The 19,421-nt window shown below is 40.2% G+C and overlaps 1 long non-coding RNA gene across 3 annotated transcripts in view; it reads right to left on the reverse strand.

Annotated features, from left to right (window-relative positions):
- Positions 1–19,421, reverse strand: part of LOC103557177 (uncharacterized) — a 63,299-nt gene that overhangs the window by 19,652 nt on the left and 24,226 nt on the right. For 2 of the 3 annotated variants that reach the window (XR_011529828.1, XR_011529830.1), the window contains exon 1: positions 46–169. The exons of the other annotated variant lie outside the window; for it this stretch is intronic. This is a non-coding gene — a long non-coding RNA (uncharacterized lncRNA). Of the gene's footprint in view, positions 1–45; positions 170–19,421 lie in introns of those variants that run through there. 3 annotated transcript variants of the gene reach the window in all.

The following is a 19,421-nucleotide window of genomic DNA, read 5'->3' on the forward strand; positions in this document are numbered from 1 at the left end:
CTAGCCTAAGAAATTAAACATTACAATGCAGTTGAAATCTCTTACAAATCTTTTCTGGATTCCATTCCTCCTCCAACTTCAACCCTGGGAGTAATCAATATCCTTCATGTTTAATCATTATTCCTTAAGGTTTGCAGAGAACACTGCAAATCGAAGAGAAACAGAAAATCTAAAAAAAAAAATTATAGGAAAAGAATATGAATAGGCAATTTTTGGAAGAAACCCAAAAGATCAGCAACTATCTGAAGACATGTTCAAATTGTTAATAATCACAGGAATAAAAGTTTTTTAAAAAGTATGGAATAACACCTTATATTCATTTGATAGGCAAAACTTAGGAAGTTGAGTAAGGCCAAGGGTTGGAGGGTTGGCCCTGGGGGGTATACAGGAATGTTGTTGCCTATTGGTGGAAGAGTACATTGATGGACTCTTCTAGAAAACAATCTAGAGTTTCTGGATCCAAACAATATAGGTAGTATACACTACGACCTCTGCAATTTAGCTCCTGAATATCCATCACTAAGAAATCTTGCAGATCCAAAAACAGACACGTTTGAAGATTGTGATGGCAGCTGGAGGCAAGCTGGTGTCCATGACTGAGGAGCGGACAAACAAAATGTAGTGGAAGCAATAATTCCTTGAACTAACTACCATCCAGCAGTTAGAAGAAACAGGAGACTAGATGTACACATAGAAACATACATAGGTCTTAAAATCTAGTCCTGGTTTAAAAAAAATAGACACAAAATGAGATTTCTAATCACAATACTATATGTATACAGTGTTTGAGAGGAAATTGCAGACATCATGCCCTTAACCCCTTAGTGTCCTACACCCTAGAGTCCTAAAAGCAAGAATAAGAACATTCTCTTACATAAGTGTGGTACAATTATCAAAGTTAGAAAACTAGCATAGATACAATACTATTAGCTAATCCAAAAACATTCATATTTCTCCAATAGTCCCAATAATGTTGTTTATAGCAAAAGAAAATCCTGGGTCAAAAAAAGTAATAATAACAATAAATAACTGAAATTAAGATAACGTTATAAACCGATGTTACCTTAATAAATAAATAAATAGAAAGAAAATCCTGGGTCATAGACTGTGTTCAGTGATCATGTCATGTCATTTTTCCTTTAATCTCAACAGTGGTTCAGTCATTCCTAATGTTTCATAACCTTGACATTTCTAATGAGTACAAGCAATTGTTTTTAGGGTGTGCCTCAGTTTGGGTTTGTCCACTGTTTTCTCATGATTAGATTTGGGTTTTGCATATTTGGCAGGAATATCCGTGGAGTGATGTTGTTTTCTTCTCTATGCATCCTACCAGGAGGTGCTTACAATGGATTTCTCTCATTACTGATGAAATTGACTTTGTCATTTTGTTAAAGTGTGACTACCAGGTTTCCCCTCTCTAAAGCAATTACTTTTCCTTTGAAATTAGTAAGTGTCTTTGGGGACATACTTTGAGATTATATAAATATCCGATTACACATCAGACATTCATTAACTAGTTTTGGCATCCATTGATGATTCTTTCCTGAATTATTACTAGGATAGTTGTCATATAATGATTTTCTAATTCCATTTCTTCCATATGTACTAACAGGCATTCTACTATAAGGATGATCTTTCTCTTCTCCCTCAAATATTTATTTCAGTATGGACTCACGGATTCTCATTGTATTAATGGGTTATAATCTGATACTATCTTTGCTTATTTTGATACCAAATTGTCCCAGATCTGGCCAATGGGACCCTCTTTAAACTAGTTGCAGGATCCTTTTCATATGTCTCCTTCCATCTTTGACCACTTTTTAAATTTCTAGCTCAAGCTGTTCCAGACTCATCTTGTATTTTCCAGACCCAGCCCTGGAACCAGGCTTTTCCCAGGGAGGCCTGTTCTCCTTTAGAGAAGAATGCGTTTTAGAAACCAAACTGGACATCAGGTGTGCTGGAAATCCCAATCCAACATGCCAGCTTTCCCATGTTCCATATTTACAACTCTCCTTTCCCGACAGTGAGAAACCTCCATTATACGAAATATAAGTACTTATTTGCTTAATTCAAGAATATTGAGAAAGTCATTTCAGAGTTCTAGCCCACACTTCTGAGATAAACAAGTCTTCTAACAACCGTTCAGTATTTGTTTAGAGTTTTCTGTCTTTGAGAAGCGGTCTTCATTAAGAAATGTCATATAAAGGTGATAAGCTTCCTTAGAACTGGTCCCATAGAACCCCGTTTTCCCTGCTGTCACAAGATCCATATATACAATACCTAGATCCATATATATAATACGGTTATAATTATAGCCTTATACATAATTGACTCTTGATAATGACTTATTTAATGAGAAAGTGATCCAAATAGTTTCTTAAGACTCATAAGCATTATGGATTAAAGAAAGAAAGATTATTTAGGAAATTATTGCCAGAAATAAGAGTTTCTAAACATTTTAGATTAAAGTAGCCAATTTTCACTTATTTTCCATCAAAACCTTTATTTGAGCACTGTCCTTTCCCGGGCACTATACTGGCTCTGCCCTACTCGCATGCTAAGATTAACCACACCTGGTGACTGCCCTTCAGGAGGTTGCAACCTGGCGGGGCAGAGGAGCTCATGTAAAGAGCCATATTTCTTTATGCTCCAACAGGCCCCAAATTTATCTCCCTGCCTCCCTTCTCACTTTCTCCAAGACCATTTGAAAAACCACAAATTGGACTTAAGCTTTTCTACTTAAAACCTTTCAGGCTCCCTATTCTCTCAGGATGCTCTCCATGTTCCCTAGCATCGAATACAAATTCTTACACAATCAGGGACTTGTTTATCCCACCAGACTTTGCCTCTTTCTGTCCTGTCCCTTCCCCTATTTTCCCAGATCCACCTCTTCCACCACTCAACCTTGAAGTCACAAGCTCCTCGTGAAAGCCCTCCGCGAACCCTCAGCCTCTGATTTCCCTTAGGGCTTACCATGTCCCCTATCGGTGCACTTTCTGTGTTACTGTCATTCATTCGCACAAGTGTTTATTGAACAGCAATACTGTGCAGCCCTTAAAAGATGGAATCTGGAGCCAGACAAGCAGGCTTTGAATCCACCTCTCCAACTTCCTTGCTGTGTGACATAACCGTTCCGTGCCTCAGTTCCGTCAGCTGTAAGTGAAGGAAATCCTAAAACCCACCTCACAGGGTTGGTGTGAGGATTAAGTGAGTTAACGTATTAGAAAGGGTTTAGAATGGGGCAGGGCACGCCCTAAGCACTTGAGAAGTGCTTGCTGTTAGTAGCACTGTTCCTCCTGTATTTCTTTGTGCCACTTTTCCAACGACGGACTCTCAGTTTCCTTGTCTGTCTCCATCACAGCCTGTGAGCTACACAGAGCCTGAGGCTGTGTCTTGTTCTTCCTTGGATTCCTGTCACCTAGTACCACCCATGGCACATGGTAGTTCAGAAAAGGGTTACTGAATTAATATAGACACACTCCTGAGTAGTTAGTTATTTTTAATGTGGACAAGATTTGAAGGCTTAAAAAAACAAACATTTTTCTTTCTTTCTTTCTTTCTTTTTTTTTTTTTTTGCTGATGAAGATTCACCCTGAGCTAACATCTGTGCCAACCTTTCTCTATTTTCCTTGTAGGTTCTGCCACAGCATAGCCCCCACCGAGCGGTGCAGGTCGTGCCCCAAACCAGGTCCGCAATCGAGCGGAGCTTGAATAATTTAACCAGTAGGCTACCAGGCTGGCCCCCAAAACAAACTTTTTAAATTGGGAAACAGGAAATACACATAGATAACCTACATGGATTGCTTTTTGAATCTATATACTAGATCCAGAACGGAGGGCTTCGTGGGCCCCTCCCTAGATTGCAATTAAGACGTGTGAATAAAGTCCCGTCCCATCCGGGAGTTAGAGATAATCTAATCAACCGAGAAGGCGAGGTCTGCCCGCTCCCTCAGGAGTATAAAAGGAGCTGAGAGAGGCATGGGCGACCCACTTCGGGAGCTGAGAGCGAAGTCACCAAGTGTGGGACTTTGAGACAGTGGAACCTACCCCAGGAGCCGACGGCGGGAGAGGGTGAGTGGACCACAGCGACCACATCAACCGGCGTGTTGAAGGGATCAAACGCCCAGCTCCTCAGGCCTTAGGAACTGTGAACAGTGGTTCTCTCTGAGGAGTGGGATCTGGGGTGCAGGTGTGGGTGAGGGGTTTGTTTTTAAACATACTCATAGTGTTCGATTTTTAGAACTGCGCGCATTTCTTTTTCTATTAAACAAAGTTCCAGTTTGTTAAGAAGTAATCTGGATCCTGCATCTCCAGATTACACGTGACCATATTTTACAGCCCAAATATCAGGCCAGTGAATAGGACAAATATTTGACATCAGACCTATCGCAGATAGTTGGGGGAACTACGGTTACAAAATTTATATTTCTATTATCAAAGGATTACCAAAGTCTGAAATCAGGTCCAGGAAGAGCTACTCTGTGTAATAATGTAGTATCTCGTCAATGAAAAATTTAATTATCAGTGTTTTTATTTTAAAAAATCAATCAACCTGGTAATTGAAAGGTGAACCATAATTTATTTTTTTAATAACCTGAAATTATTTTTGCTTTGGAAATCTAATTGTACATGCTTGATTTTAATTACCCGGCCTTTTAAAAAAAATGTTGATAGAGTTTTTCTCATATATGAAAGCTATACAGACACAATGGATAATTTGGAAGATAAACAGAAGTATAAAATAGAAAATAAAATGTCGATAATCTATACTACTTCAGAAATAGCCACTGTGTACATTCTGGTGTATTTTTTCCAGGCATTTTTTTCTATGTGCATGCAAATATTTTGTTTCAAAACTAAGCTTATGTCATATGAAGTTCATTATCCTCAACATTGCTCATGACCATGACCTCTTTTTAATGAATATCTTTGGTCAATGTGATATAAATAGTTGCAGAGACGTCTTCATACAAATTTACCAGACTGTATTTAACAGATCCCCAAAGCTGAAAGTAGTAAGGAAAAGGTATATCCACGTATATTGAGTAAATTCAAACCTTTTTTTTTTCTCCAAGTATGCTATTCAACTTCAAACTAATGAAATAGGTCCCCGGTAATTGTGTTTAAATTCTTTTCTTTAAAGGGCACGGTTGGTGACTCAAGTTGGAGTAGAAGCTGCTGTGATAACTGAGTGGTTTTCACACATGGTTTTGGTCTCCAAGCTCAACAGTGAAAGCCAAAGGTCACCGTGCTTCCTCTTTATAAATAAGCAATTACACGGGTGACCTAAAAATAGAGTTCTTGTTGGCCAAGACAGGTTAATGAGAGCCGACTTGGAATCCTGTCGCATGGTAGAGCTGTTTCCGTGCCATGTGTAGCTAGGTTTGTCAGTCTTCTCTGGTCAGTAGCACATGTTTTAGATCATGATGCGTCCACACAGGAATCGCAGCTAAGGAAGGTGTGGTTGACTGGTGAAGAGATGATTGCATTGTCTCTGATCAGGTCAGGGGGTTGGAATTCAGTGTCTTTGTGTATAGGAGCAAGAAAGGGAAAGTATGACTGCAAACTCACGCAGGGGTTCTAGGAGACCAGAAAGGAGGAGGAAACTGTGATGTGAACAGCAAAGCCAAACTCTTGCCCAGTTTGGGAGTGTAATTGTAATGGAGTACAATTAACTTATTTGACTCAGGTTATTTAAAAGGTAATGGTTATAGTTGTTTAAAGCAGAAAATAGGAAAGAGTAATAGCAGGGCATCAAAGTTAGTGATGTCATATCGGTTGGCCTTGTTTTACGAAACTTATAAGCACAGCTGGGAATTCTCAGTTGTCAATCTAGAAATTTCCGTAGACGTAGACTATAGGTTTTGGTTTTGGGGGGCTTTTTTGGTTTTGGTAACTCAGTGATTTAAATTAAGGAAACGGAATGCTGGAAGTGTGAACACTCAGATTAACAGACGGTAGACGCCTCTCAGCAGAGGCAGCAAAAAGACTCCAACGCTTCTCACCAGAAGTGTGTTTAGTTACCATTCAGTCTTGCAATCTTTCTTTTTAAGTACATTTTATTACAGTAATATTTTTCAATATTCTTGTCAAGTTTCTGGTGCCTCTGGAAAAATTTCAAGGCATATCAAAAGCATTCATGTTCTTTTCATCCAGTTACCATAATACTGGGACTATCTGGTCCAAAACTTGGGACCAAAAATTCTTAAACTCCTTCTAGACTCTAGTACCTCCTTTGGAAGATTGTCTTGATGTCACTTCGGGTTCCACATTTCGATCCCCCAGGCGGAATTAGGCTCACTCCTCAGGGTTCCCACAGCACCCAACAGAAAACATTTTATACCTTTTATTGCGCCTTATTGTAGCTGCTTACATTCGGGTCACGTCGGAGAACAGCGTCTTTCTCATGGTTGTATACCCACCTCTTAGACCAGTGCCAGTGCATAGTAACTGCTCACTGACATTTTTCTCAGAACCATACAAGGAGGAGATTGTTTTTGGAGGCAGTGTGGGCAGTTCTGAAACACATGGTATGGTTTCTGCTAAAGATGTTAACATGTGGTTGGTATCAGAACAGAGCCAAGCAAAGCAGCCATTATTCCATGTATTCCTGGAAAACTCATACCTCCATTTCTTTTAATCTTTCCACTCCCAGAACAATCGCTGCTCATTTCTAGTTATAGAAGAATAGTGCTAACTGACCCTCCCTTTTTCAAAGGAGAAGACAGTTGGCTCAGGGAAGAAAATGGGCTCTAGAGAAACCTTAGAGGCTGCCCTGAGACAGGCGAGGTACAGGAAAGATTCACCGCGCCAACGATCTCCATAATTAGAAGACTGAGGCAGATTTTCAGAGTGAAGATAAGGACCTTGGAAGAGTTCTCTGGAAATCAGGGCTTTAAGAATTCGGTTTTTCGAGGCTGGCCCGGTGGCATAGCAGTTAAGTTCACAGGTACCACTTCAGTGTCCTGGGGTTCACTGGTTCAGATCCCAGGTGTGGATATATGCACCGCTTGGCAAGCCATGCTGTGGCAGGCATCCCACATATAAAGTAGAGGAAGATAGGCATGGATGTTAGCTCAGGGCCAGTCTTCCTCAGCAAAAAGAGGAAGATTGGTGGCAGATGTTAGCTCAGGGCTAATCTCCCTCAAAAAAAAAATGATTTTCTTGTCACAGCATTAGAATTGATCTGGACCTATAGAAAGTGAAATCCTTGAAATTACTGTCGGCCAGAGTGTCCCCCTCTCTCTTGTCTCTTCAGATACTGATTTGTATAAGTGGTGTGGGGCCAGAAGTATTACTACGGCTGCTGTAGCTGCTACTGCAATCATAATTCTTGGAACCACAAAGAAGTTGGTGTGCCCCACGGCACTAGGCATGGATGACTTTGTCTCCCTGAGTGGCATACCTGCTTAAATGACCAAAGGTGTGCTTTCCTCTGCCTGGTCATGATGAGCTGGCTACCCCAGAACAGCAGCACCTGGGAGCTTCTCAGAGTCCCAGACCCCCAACTTGTGAATCAGAATCACCCCGGCTGCCTCTAAAGGGCTGGGGAGCCATGGCCTCAGAGAAGATTTGAGCATTTATTTAACAGACCTGTGGATCCCGATTTTATGAAAAGAATGAGTCTGGGAGCAGTTTTCGGTTTTGATTGGCTCATTTACTAAGTGTGTTTTAACCTCTCCCGATATAAGATGGGCCTAGCCAATTCTCCTCCCAATGCCTTGCCGGAGTGGGTAAGAGATGCCATCAGATCATATAAAGGAAATCATTTGGGGAGTCAGATTGCCTGGAAATGCAAGGAGCGTTCCTGTGGGGAGGACTTCCCCTTGGCTCTGAGATGACTGCCACTTTCTGTGGGCACTCGGATGAGTCACTTTTCCCCTCGAGAGTGCTAGGCGCTAAGGTATAATTGAATGATCTTGCGGGCATTTCCAGTTCTATCTTTAAATGGCTCTAAAATTCTTTCATCTTATATTTGGAAAAACTCCATCCTCCAACCCTTTACGGCATTTGCTGCCTTCCATCATTCTCACGGCTTCCGAATCTCAGCCACTCCAAAAAGGCACACAGATAAACACTTCACAATTTCCTTATACAATGCCTGCGGCAGGCAGAGAGGCTGGGCCATGTAGTTAGAGCGTTTTGAAAAGATAAAAGCTCCTTAAAAATGAAAGATTATTATGTGGAAGCAAGGAGTCCAAAAATAAAAAATAGTTAAGAACCTTGAAGGACCTTTTTTTTTTTTTTTTGAGGACAGTTAGCCGTGAGCTAACATCTGCTGCCAATCCTCCTCTTTCTGCTGAGGAAGACTGGCCCTGAGCTCACATCGGTGCCCATCTTATACTTTATATGTAGGACGCCTACCACAGCATGGCTTGCCAAGCGGTGCCTTGTCTGCTCCTGGGATCCAAACCGGCGAACCCCAGGCCACCGAAGCAGAACGTGCACACTTAACCGCTGCACCACCAGGCCAGCCCCCTAAGGGCCATTTTTAATGATTTCCATAATATCATAAATTTTGTGCACGGTTGCAGGATAAAACCCTGAATAGGATGCCGACTACTACAAGACATTTGCCATCCTGAATTAAGTCCTATGTATTGTATCACCTGCCAGGATTTTTCCATCTCAAAAAAGATGTAATTGCAGGAAAACTATTATAAATATTGTAAAATCTGTGCTTAATTAACTATCACTACCACTGATTGCTCAGCAATTTCAGTGTATGTAAAGATTACCAACCACTCAACAGGACACATACTATACTCTTCTCAATTCAACTTGAGTATTAATTAGCATTTCTTTGGCACAACAGACAAAATAAAGACAAATAAAATATTTTCCTTAGATTTTTTTCAAGTTAACACTTTTGCAAATCTAAAAGTCTAATCACACCAGCACAATATAATAATTTTATTTTTTATTTTTTTAACAATTTTAAAATATTACAATAAACTTGCTTTAGGTTTGCCATGTTAGGTATTTTCTTAGGGCATGGCTTTTGTCTGCCTTCTAGGGCACAAACGGGAGGATGATACAAGAGGGGAAGTTAAGTCTAGAATTCTTCGCGTAAAGGCTCCGCCAAAGAGATCAGCATGTCACTATCACTTCGGGTGAATCTGTAATAGATCAATAATTTATTCCCGAGTCACTGATACTACTCGCCAGTTCTTTTGTCTTATTATTCTTTTCAAGGAATAAAAAGTAAAGTTATTCTAAGCAGTAATGTACAAGTGAGTTATTGATAGTCTTTTAGGTGAAATACTCAAACACAGCCAAAAAAACCGATAGCAAACAAGCTGTCCCTTGGGTGATACTATCCAAGATAAGCCAGCCTGTTAGCATCATCACTTTCTTGATTTCACCTTCTAATCTCATTGTCTGCTGCCAGATCCTGTATCTTGGGTTTCGGTGTCCTACCAAACACTAGCTCTGCCCTCCAAACATCCTTAAATCAAGCATGAAAGAATAATGGCACAAAATACACTACTTGCTCATTAGAAACCTACTCTTCCCCAAGCCTTGCATTAGGCACAGGGAAATTAACAGGACGTGGCCTCTGCCTTGGAAGGCCTCATGGGAAAGAGGATGACAGATAGAGTTTACAAAAATGATGCAATGAAGGCTGCAACAGAGGTATAGACAAGGTACTATGGAAGCACAGGGAATGGAGTACCTATGTTGATGGGGAGGGCAGGAAAACTTCATAAAATAATTAATTTTAGGGTCTTAGGGGAAGTAGTAAGAGAATTTTCCAGGTAAAAGGAACTGCAGACCACGGAGTTCTGAGAAAGCATGGCATCTATTTTGGAAATCACACTTGGTCTCAAAGGCTAGAAGAGTAACAGTGGAGCAGTAGGCAAAGGAATGATTGGGAATGCCTTAAACGTCTTGCTAAAGAGTTTGGACTTTCTCTGAAAGTTAATGGAAGGCCACTGGAGGATTTTATGTAGGAGAATGACAAGATCAGATTTGCGTATTTTTTAAAGACACTGAATTTTTAAAAATACAGATAAACTAGATGGAGCCAAGACTGGAAGTCATCGACTCAAGCTATTTCAGTACAACTTAGTAAATACTAAAAGGATTAACAAAAGGATAAAGAAAGGGAGGGAGGGAGGAATGAACAAATGAATGAAGGAAGGAAGACTCTGACAGTAAAAAGTGAAAAGAGGGGGACACTTTCTGAGATATTTAGTAGATAGACTCAACAGAAATTGGTGGCCAATCAGACAGAAGTGAATAAAAAGAATGAGTCTAGCATGACTGCCAGGTTTCTGGCTTGGGCACCTGAGGGGCACAGGTGCAAGTCACTGGTGTGAGGACAGCAATAAGAGGAACAGGTCTCATGGGGGAAGGGAGGAGATTATTGGCTCAGCTTTGGCCATGTTGAGTATGAGGTTCTTGGAGTTTATCCCATGGAAATATATATCTGGAACTCTGGGGAGAAGTCTTTACTAGAAGCACCTTTTAGAGTCATCATTGAATGTTTGGAAGTTGAAACCAAAGAAGTCATCTAAATGACTCTGAGACTGTAGAGTGTAAAAGAATGGCAGAGAATGATTAAGAAATATCCTTAAAAACCAACAACTGGGGGCCCGATTGGTTAAGTTTGTGTGCTCTGCTTTGGTGGGGCCAGGGTTTCTCTGGTCCAGATCCTGGGCGCAGACCTAGCACTGCTCATCAAGCCATGCTGAGGTTGCACCCCACATAGCACAACCAGAAGGACCTACAACTAGAATATACAACTGTGTACTGGGGGACTTCGGGAAGAAGGAAAAAAAAAAATGACGATTGGGACAGATGTTAAGACAGGACCAATCTTTAAAAAAAAACAAAAAAACCTACACTTGTAAGGCAGGAAGACCGAGGGAGCCAGGCCCTCTCAGGAGCCCCTAGAGAGGTAGGCAAAACAAGAGAGTTTCAAGGAGGAAGTACAGATAAGGAGTGAATTTCCTCATCTGTCAAGTAGGTTATCAGATGATGCTCATGAAGTGTTTATCGTGAAGCTGGCACATAGTAACTACTAAATAAATGGAGTAGGCTGGTTAGCTTTGCACAGGACATGTCTATGGCAGTGTGGAGGATAGATAATTTTGCTCACTCTGTTCCCTTTCTCGTGGAAAGAATACTGGAGAAATGAGTCGTTGATCATTGATATTCATGATGTCCATTACTGGGGAACTTACTAGTACAATTTCACCAAAATCAATTCATATTTACACATCAATGAAGAAAAATATCCTGTGACTATAAATACTCCTTCACAGCATAAATTTTTAAAGCCATTCCAAATTAATTAAAAAGACTATGATGGCACTTGTAAACAGCAGGGACTTAAATGCAGTTATTTTGGGAAGCCATACTGTATAAAGCTATTAGAATTCCATTTCCATCTTTACTTGTAAAAAAAGCACATTTACTTTACACGATGAACACTAAAGAAAAGGAAAAGAGCTTAACCAGCAGTAAAAAGTAATTTGAGTTAAAAAGTGAATTTCCCTAAGACTGTAAAATCAGTTGGTCTATAAGTTTGTCGTAGACATACTTTTCCTGGCTGTCATCCGATGTTGTAAGTTACATTGTTGGTTTTGTTCAACTCTATGGAAGTGTGCTGTAGTAACTCTGAGTTGTCCTGACAGGCGCACGCCAATCTATCGACAAAAGCACGCTCATTTATTTCTAAAGCCACAATTATGCTTCTTATTTAAAGCTTATCAAAGGAAACTGGGAAATAGTATGAATGGTTTCTTTTCTCCTGATGACAGCAACCCAGGATGGACAGACTAGAAGTAAATAATACTGTAAAAGATCATGGAGTGGCCTCATTCATGAAAGACTAAAGAAGTTACCCTTGGTGATGCTTTTCACAATATAACTGATTTCTATAGTTTTCATCCTTTACAGCAGTGTTTCTTAATAAAAATGAAATCCTTGAAAATGAAACTTTAAAAATACAAGTCTAGGGGCCGGCCCGGTGGCGCAGCGGTTAAGTTCGCACGTTCTGCTTCTCGGCGGCCTGGGGTTCGTCAGTTCGGATCCCAGGTGCGGACATGGCACCACTTGGCAATCTATGCTGTGGTAGGCGTCCCATGTATAAAGTGGAGGAACATGGGCACGGATGTTAGCTCAGGGCCAGGCTTCCTCAGCAAAAAGAGGAGGGTTGCAGCAGATGTTAGCTCAGGGCTAATCTTCCTCAAAAAAAATAATAATAATACAAGTCTAATTTTTACAATTAAATTCAAATAGACAAAGTTAACCTGTCAAACTGCTGTAAAAGTTTCTAAAATTCTTGCTGTCAATTTCTATACTTATCTCTTCTCAGATCAGCAACAAGCAGTTCATAGGTTGGCCCTAGTTCACAGACTGCACTTTGAGTAGCACTGGCTTAGAGGACAATTTCTCTTGATGTATCCATGAGAATGAGGGGAGAGGATGGATTTCAGTAATTTACTACATGCTCATCTTTTCTGACTCACTTTTACTAAACCCACAGAAGGATGATGTATACGCCAGAATGCACGTACATTTGCAATGGAGTGATTCCTTTCCAGGATTAGAAGACACAGGAATCCGAATTAACAATTAAAAGTTTGTTTGTTGAGCAAAGAACCAGAGCATAAGAAAGCAAATGATCTTAAGGGTTGTTTAAGGCAAAGAGCAGCTTAGCAGAGTGGCGGAGGCAGGGATTTCTGTAGGGAAGCCACTGGGAGTTGAATCCCAGCTGCATCACAGAAGCCTTGTGTGACCTTAAACTTTCTGAGGCTCTGTGTCCTGATTCCTATAATTGGGATAATGTCAATCTGGAGAGATTTATAAAAGGATTAATCCAGTGCTTAATACAGTACCTAGTGCATAGTAAGCATTCAGTAAATGTCTCGTGATGTTATTAATACCATCCTATAGTAAGATATGTCTCTACAACAACCAGCTTGCTCATGGTATACAGACTCAACAACTCTTCCCTAGACAGTGCCGGATAAACATAACCTTCAAATCTTTAGACTTTACTCTTTTGTGTAAGCAGTCATCATCCTCCCTCTGTTCTCACAATCTTCCTTCAGACAGATACGATAAAATCAATTCAGTTTCACTTACAATCACATTCCAGTACAATTTCCCTTTGATTACACCAAAGCCACCTTGACTCATTCATTTTTTTTAATTTTTATTTTTGGTGAGGAAGATTGTCCCTGAGCTAACATCTGTGCCAGTCTTCCTCCATTTTGTATGTGGGATGCCACCACAGCATGACTTGATAAGCAGTGCATAGGTCCACACCTGGGATCCAAACCCCTGAACCCCGGGCCGCCAAGGTGGAGCATGCCAGCTCGACCACTACACCAGCAGGCCGACCCCTTGACTCAAGTTTTAGATGTTTCCAAATGTTAGTCATCCATTGATAGGCAACCTTTTAGTTTATAGCCACAGATATGGTATATAAACGCCTTCATTGTGGCAGAGTTTCTGGTTTAATTCTCTGAGGACAACCATATTTCCTTTTATTTCAAGTTCTCAAGGAGCTCCGCACTGGTTGGGCATTACGTTCCCACATCCAATGGCAAATAAATCCACATTAAAAGCAGATTCTAATGAGAATAATTCTCTGGGAACAGGGATTCCGAACAAGAATGGCTGTGATATTTTGACAGCTGGAGTCAGCTTAGGATAAGCTGGTGCCTCCATTGCTGCCAGGGAGGGTGCAGCCAGGCTGCAGAGCTATCCCAACCGCCTCCTCTTGGACCAGTTCTAACTTCCAAATCTAAAGGCCATACAAATACCCGTTCTCCTACTTCTAAATAGTCAGCACACAACTAAACATTTCAAATTGCTTCCATGTAAATAACATTCCAGACACTCATTTTCAGAAAACATTCCCGAAATTCTGAAAATATTAAGAACATTGGACCTGATTAAATTCCTTTAAGCAATCATTTGCTATCCCCCACCCCCAAGTATAAGAATAGCACTTTTGGAAATATTTTAGAAAATACAGAAATTTTTTTTAAAAAATTGTTCATCACTTCACCCAGTGACATCCACAACGCACTTAAACAGTTAACACTGTTAATGTTTTGGTTTATTTCTTTCTATTTTAACTTGCATTTTTACATAGTTGTAATTGTACAAATTATAAATTTTTATCCTGTTTCTTTTCATTTAACATTACAAAGTAAGCATCTTCTCCATGTTAAAGTCATTAAAGGATACCTTTAAACCTGAAAAATGTCATTACATAGATATTTCATTATGCAGATATCCAAAGTGATGTCACCCACTAAGTGTCAATTTTTTAAACCAATTTTTATCTCAGAATCTGATTTTTCTCACAAGTTCCAGAAAAAAATGCAAATAGCTGTTTAGCATAGCATGGAAAACAGTAACAGCATAATAAATTTTAGCTTTTCTTACTGATATAGTTATCTATCAGGAGTTTCACTGTTCTATGAAAACTTAAGTATACAATTTTTAGGAATTCACACTCCTCTGTATTCCTAAAATCCTCAGAAATAGTGCCTTTCTCCAAGCATACACTTTGAGTACCTTTACTTCTTTTACGATCCTGGTTTATTCCTTACAAACATATCGCTAATGAAAACGGTCATGTGAATTATGGAACTTTATGTCAGTGTGCCTATAAAATTCAGCACCATAGCATAAAATAGGCTTGTAATAATGGCCTGGTACCTTTGTTTGGACATTGACAACAATTTTTGGAAGCTGGAGAGCATATTGTGATTCAAGTCTCAGTTCTGTTTCTGTATCTCTGATCTACTCACTTTTCTCCATTTTCCACCATCCTCATCGTAGTCAACACCATCATTGTCCCACCGTTTAGCAAGGTAGGAAACATCAAGTCTTTTATTCCATCGCACCAATTCCACTGTAGGGCTCCCTCCCATCCATTCTCCACAGAACAGGAAAAATGATTTTCTTGAAACATACATTTCCTGTTATGCAGCTGTTGTGCATTATCCTTAAAATAGAGTTGAAATTTGGGGCTGGCCAAATGGCATAGCAGTTAAGTTTGCCCACTCAGCTTTTGTGGCCCGGGGTTTGCCAGTTCAGATCCTAGTCGTGGACCTACCCACCGCTTATCAAGCCACGCTGTGGTAGGCGTCCCACATATAAAGTAGAGGAAGATGGGCACAGATGTTAGCTCAGGGCCAGTCTTCCTCAGCAAAAAGAGGAGGATTGGCAACAGATGTTAGCTCAGGCCTAATCTTCCTCAAAATTAATTAATTAATTAATTAATTAAATCCAAATTCTTACCCTGGCCTACAAGGAAGGCCCTGAGTGGTCTGGTCCCTGCCAGATCTCCAGGCCAGCTCTGGCTTCCTTTCCTTACTTTCCTTCCTTTCCTTACTTTCCATGGCATTTGCACTGCCATGTCCTCCACCAAGAATCTCTCCCTCCTCCTCTGTCTGTGATTCATTCTCGTCACTTAGGTCTGGGTCTCCTGGGAGACACAGCCCATAACTTCCTGTCTAAAGTCAGTCACTCCAGCTATTCTGTGTACCTCCCTGACAGCACATATTACAACTAATAATTATATTCTTTGCTTAGTTACTTGGTATCTCTTTCCTCGTCTGTATGTCAGTTCCCTTAGAGGCAGAAACCATGTATATGTTGTTCATCCTGAGATAGCAGAGTGCCTGGCCTATGCCACACATTTAACAAATAAGTGTTGGGGAGGGAGGGAGGGAAGGTAGATAGCCAAAGCTGTGGGAGCGTGCAGAGTGGGGCCAGGAGGCCCTAGGACGAAACCCCACTGTTAAAGGGATTGAGAGACTAAAAGGAGCCTGCAAAGAACACTTAGAAAAACTGGGAACGGGATGCCCCAAAAGGATTTCAGGTGGGAAAGTAACCTGACCATATCCAAACTAATATTGGTTGCACATCTACCATGTGTATTATTATGTCTAGGATTCAAGACACACGTGGTAGATATGACAACTATCTTAAATAGAAGAAATTGTGAAATGCTCCTATACTCCTTTTTTCTCATTCAGTATCTTCCAGTGATGAAATGAGCTGTAGAAATACAGTAAGATAGCAATGTTTGTTGAACATGCCCAGTTAAAAAACAGTTGTGTTAGAGGAGGGAAAAAGCACGACTCCTGAAGCTTTTTTGTGAAGTAAATGTTATGGTGTTTGCCTCAAACCGTTCAAGAGCATTTCTCCTTATGTAAGCTTATCCTGGTCATGCTGCTTACTTAGGTCGGTGTCTGCCTGGATTATCTGAGGTCTAAATGCCAGCTCTGTAAATTAAACCTGTCAAGTGACAGCTTTGCCATAGCGTGCATAGCCAACCTTTAAAATTTATTTATACTCTATTCCCTTTCTCCAGCCAGATTAAATTCTCCTTTCCTAAGCTATTTTTGCCTCCTTTCAGACTGTGGCACAATTCAACATGTTCTAAACAATCACATGGTGACCGTCGCCCTCCTGATTTCCAATTCCCAGATGCCTTTTATTCAGACTTTAAAACAGCAAAAGAAATTTTTCCAAGTTCACTAACAATAAGAAGAGTTTTCTCCAACTAGATTCCTCCATTACCAGTATGTGAAACAGTCATAATAACGGCATGCTATGAAAATGCTATGAACTATTATAGGTTCATAATAAGTCCTTTATTCAGTGTCCTAAGGAAGCAGTTCCTTCCAGCATGCAAATATTTTTTGACTAATATTCTCTTGACTAATCTATCACATCTTAATATGCATGCTGAACCTCCACAGAAGTATATATTCAGGGCAGGGTTTCTAATATGAAAATGTATTTTCATCTGATTTGAATACTTACCTAAGCCAGTTTCAGGTGTATATTTAAGTTGATCAAAATTAGACATGAAAAGTAATGGGACAGAAAATGGACATAATCGAGATTAACTAAAGAGAATTGTTACTCAAAAGAGATTTATTTTTATAAGTTTTTAGAAAACTGTCTTAATCAATTTTAGAGATAAAACATTACCTCCAATGATGGGGTTTAATGACTTAATAAAATGTTTACTTCTGATCCAGCAGGATTCATTCATCTAAACATACTTACATCTTTAGCACCCACCAGGATGAGTGATTGACAGTCTGTGTCTGACACTGTCGTACAAAACACAATACTCCGGTGCAGCTATTGCCCTGTGGACTTTGTCCTTGAAAGGCTTGTGATGAGCTTAATTGCTCATTGGCGATTTCTATGTCTAAAATTCCCACAGAAATGATGATGTAGCACTGCCCTTTGGTTTTGATTATTCATCAAACTTATTAAAAAGACTTCATGTTCTCATCACAAGAAAAAACAATGTAACCACGTATGGGGACAGATGTTAGCTAGACTTACTGTGTTGATTACCTGGCCATATGTACAAATATCAAGTCATTATGTTGTACACCTGAAACTAACATAGTTAGGTGTCAATTCTATTTCAATTAAAAAAATAATAAGTACACAAAAATACATGGATATAAAAAAAGACAATAACTTTAAATCAACGTCTTAAAGGAAGAAAACTGTCATTTTTTTAACATAGGGCACGCTTTAGTTTTAAACAACATTTATACACTGAAAATTATATTTTCATAGAAATTGAAGGACACTGTACATTTTTTAACATTGTTTTTACAATCACAAGAAGATTAACTTTAGATATAAAATAAAATAAAATAGTCTGTTCTATAGCAGCAAAAAGAAAATAAACTTTTCCAGTGGTGATAGGAGCACAGCTGTCTCCCTGAAGTTTTAGAACACTTCTTAAGTATGGGAATACACTTAAGATCGTCTTCTGCACTAGACTCAGACACCCACCGGGATATTTGCCTCTATTACGTATACTTGGCACGTCATCATACCTTGCAATCTGCTGTCTTTTTCTAGGTTGTTATTGTCATATTTGATCTTTCTATCATTGCAATGGTAATACTCTTGTTAGATTAAATGTTTTTTGATCAGCCTTGCCCATAGCCCCAGCTGGCCACTCATAGCCCTAATGCATCCGAGGAGATTGAAAGAGATGAACGCCTCCATTTCTTTGTATGTCCGGTATAACTGGATTCACTCAGTGTTTCCCAGGAGATCTGCTGCCTTTGTAAGGGTTTCTCTACTCTTCACCGTCAGGATTGCTGCTTTCTTGTCTTCTGCAGTGTTTCATCTTCCATAGGGATCTCCTCATCATGCTTTTATGGTCCTTTTTACCTCCTATTCTTGGCTTTTGCATTTTGAATATGCTGATGAAAAGTCCTGCCTATCATGATGAGCTCAAGGGGACATGTTTTGCTGAGAAAAGAAACTTACAGCTGGGCCTCTTGCTAAGTGGCAGAAGTCTTCCCTCTTAGGACTCTTCTGGAGCATTGGCGTTCAGAGGTGTTCTCTTACTTTTGGATATCTGGACCACTATTGGCAAGGCTGTTGGCTCAGTCTGGACACCTTCTGCTAATAAGTACAGGTGCTGATTGATGCTCCAAGTGCAAAATCTATAGAGATTAGTGAGTCCTCAGACTTCAGGAGTCTCCTGCCCAATGTTGAGAATGACCACTGTTCTCTAAGAATCAGCAGCTTAAAACTATTGGGCCGGGGCCCGCCCTGTGGCCGAGTGGTTAAGTTTTCATGCTCCACTTCGCTGGCATCAGGTTTGCAGGTTTGGATCCTGGGCACGGATCTAGCACCACCTGTCAAGCCATGCTGAGGTGGCATCCCACATAAAGGAACTAGAATGACCTACAACTAAGATATACGACCATGTACTGGGTGTTTGGGGAGAAAGGAAAAAAAAAAAGAGGAAGATTGGCAACAGATGTTAGCTCAGGGCCAATCTTCCTCACCAAAAAAAAAGGGCCTTTCCTGAGCACCCTATAAAACATACTCCTCCTATAATTAAAAACAACAACAACAATAAAAATTCTTGGGCTGAGTGGAGCAAACACCCTCAGCCTGAGTTCACAGCAGTGAACCATAATGGCACAGGACACAGAAACATGGCAGCTGGCAGATGGGCAGGCCCTTGACTACCCTGAGAGATTGAGTGTGCTGGTCAGCAAGATCACATTTATATCTTGTCTAAAGTGTGTCCTTTCCCTCAAGAGCAAAAGCTTTTCCTAGTTTTTCATCGGTGAACTACATCCTTTTCAGAGTGAAACAAGGTGCTACCTCATCTGTGAGGTGAAGAGCCCCAGGAGCTGAATAGTCCATGGTGAGTGTAAGCCCAGCTTTTAGAGCTCAGTGAGCAAAGCAGACTGGATATTTCATGCCAGCACTGCTTGTGGTAATTACGGGATCCGTGGATCACAAGGCTCACAACTTGTATCACAAGTTCTACAGGAAAACTGGCTGATGCTGATTTGGCTCTGCTTACCATTTGCTGAATTTATATCTCGTCCTACCAAATTCATTTTTTGAAAAGTCATTACATGGTGCACTTTCAC

The sequence above is a fragment of the Equus przewalskii genome, chromosome 19 (assembly GCF_037783145.1).
Source record: "Equus przewalskii isolate Varuska chromosome 19, EquPr2, whole genome shotgun sequence".
Taxonomy (NCBI): Eukaryota; Metazoa; Chordata; class Mammalia; order Perissodactyla; family Equidae; genus Equus; species Equus przewalskii.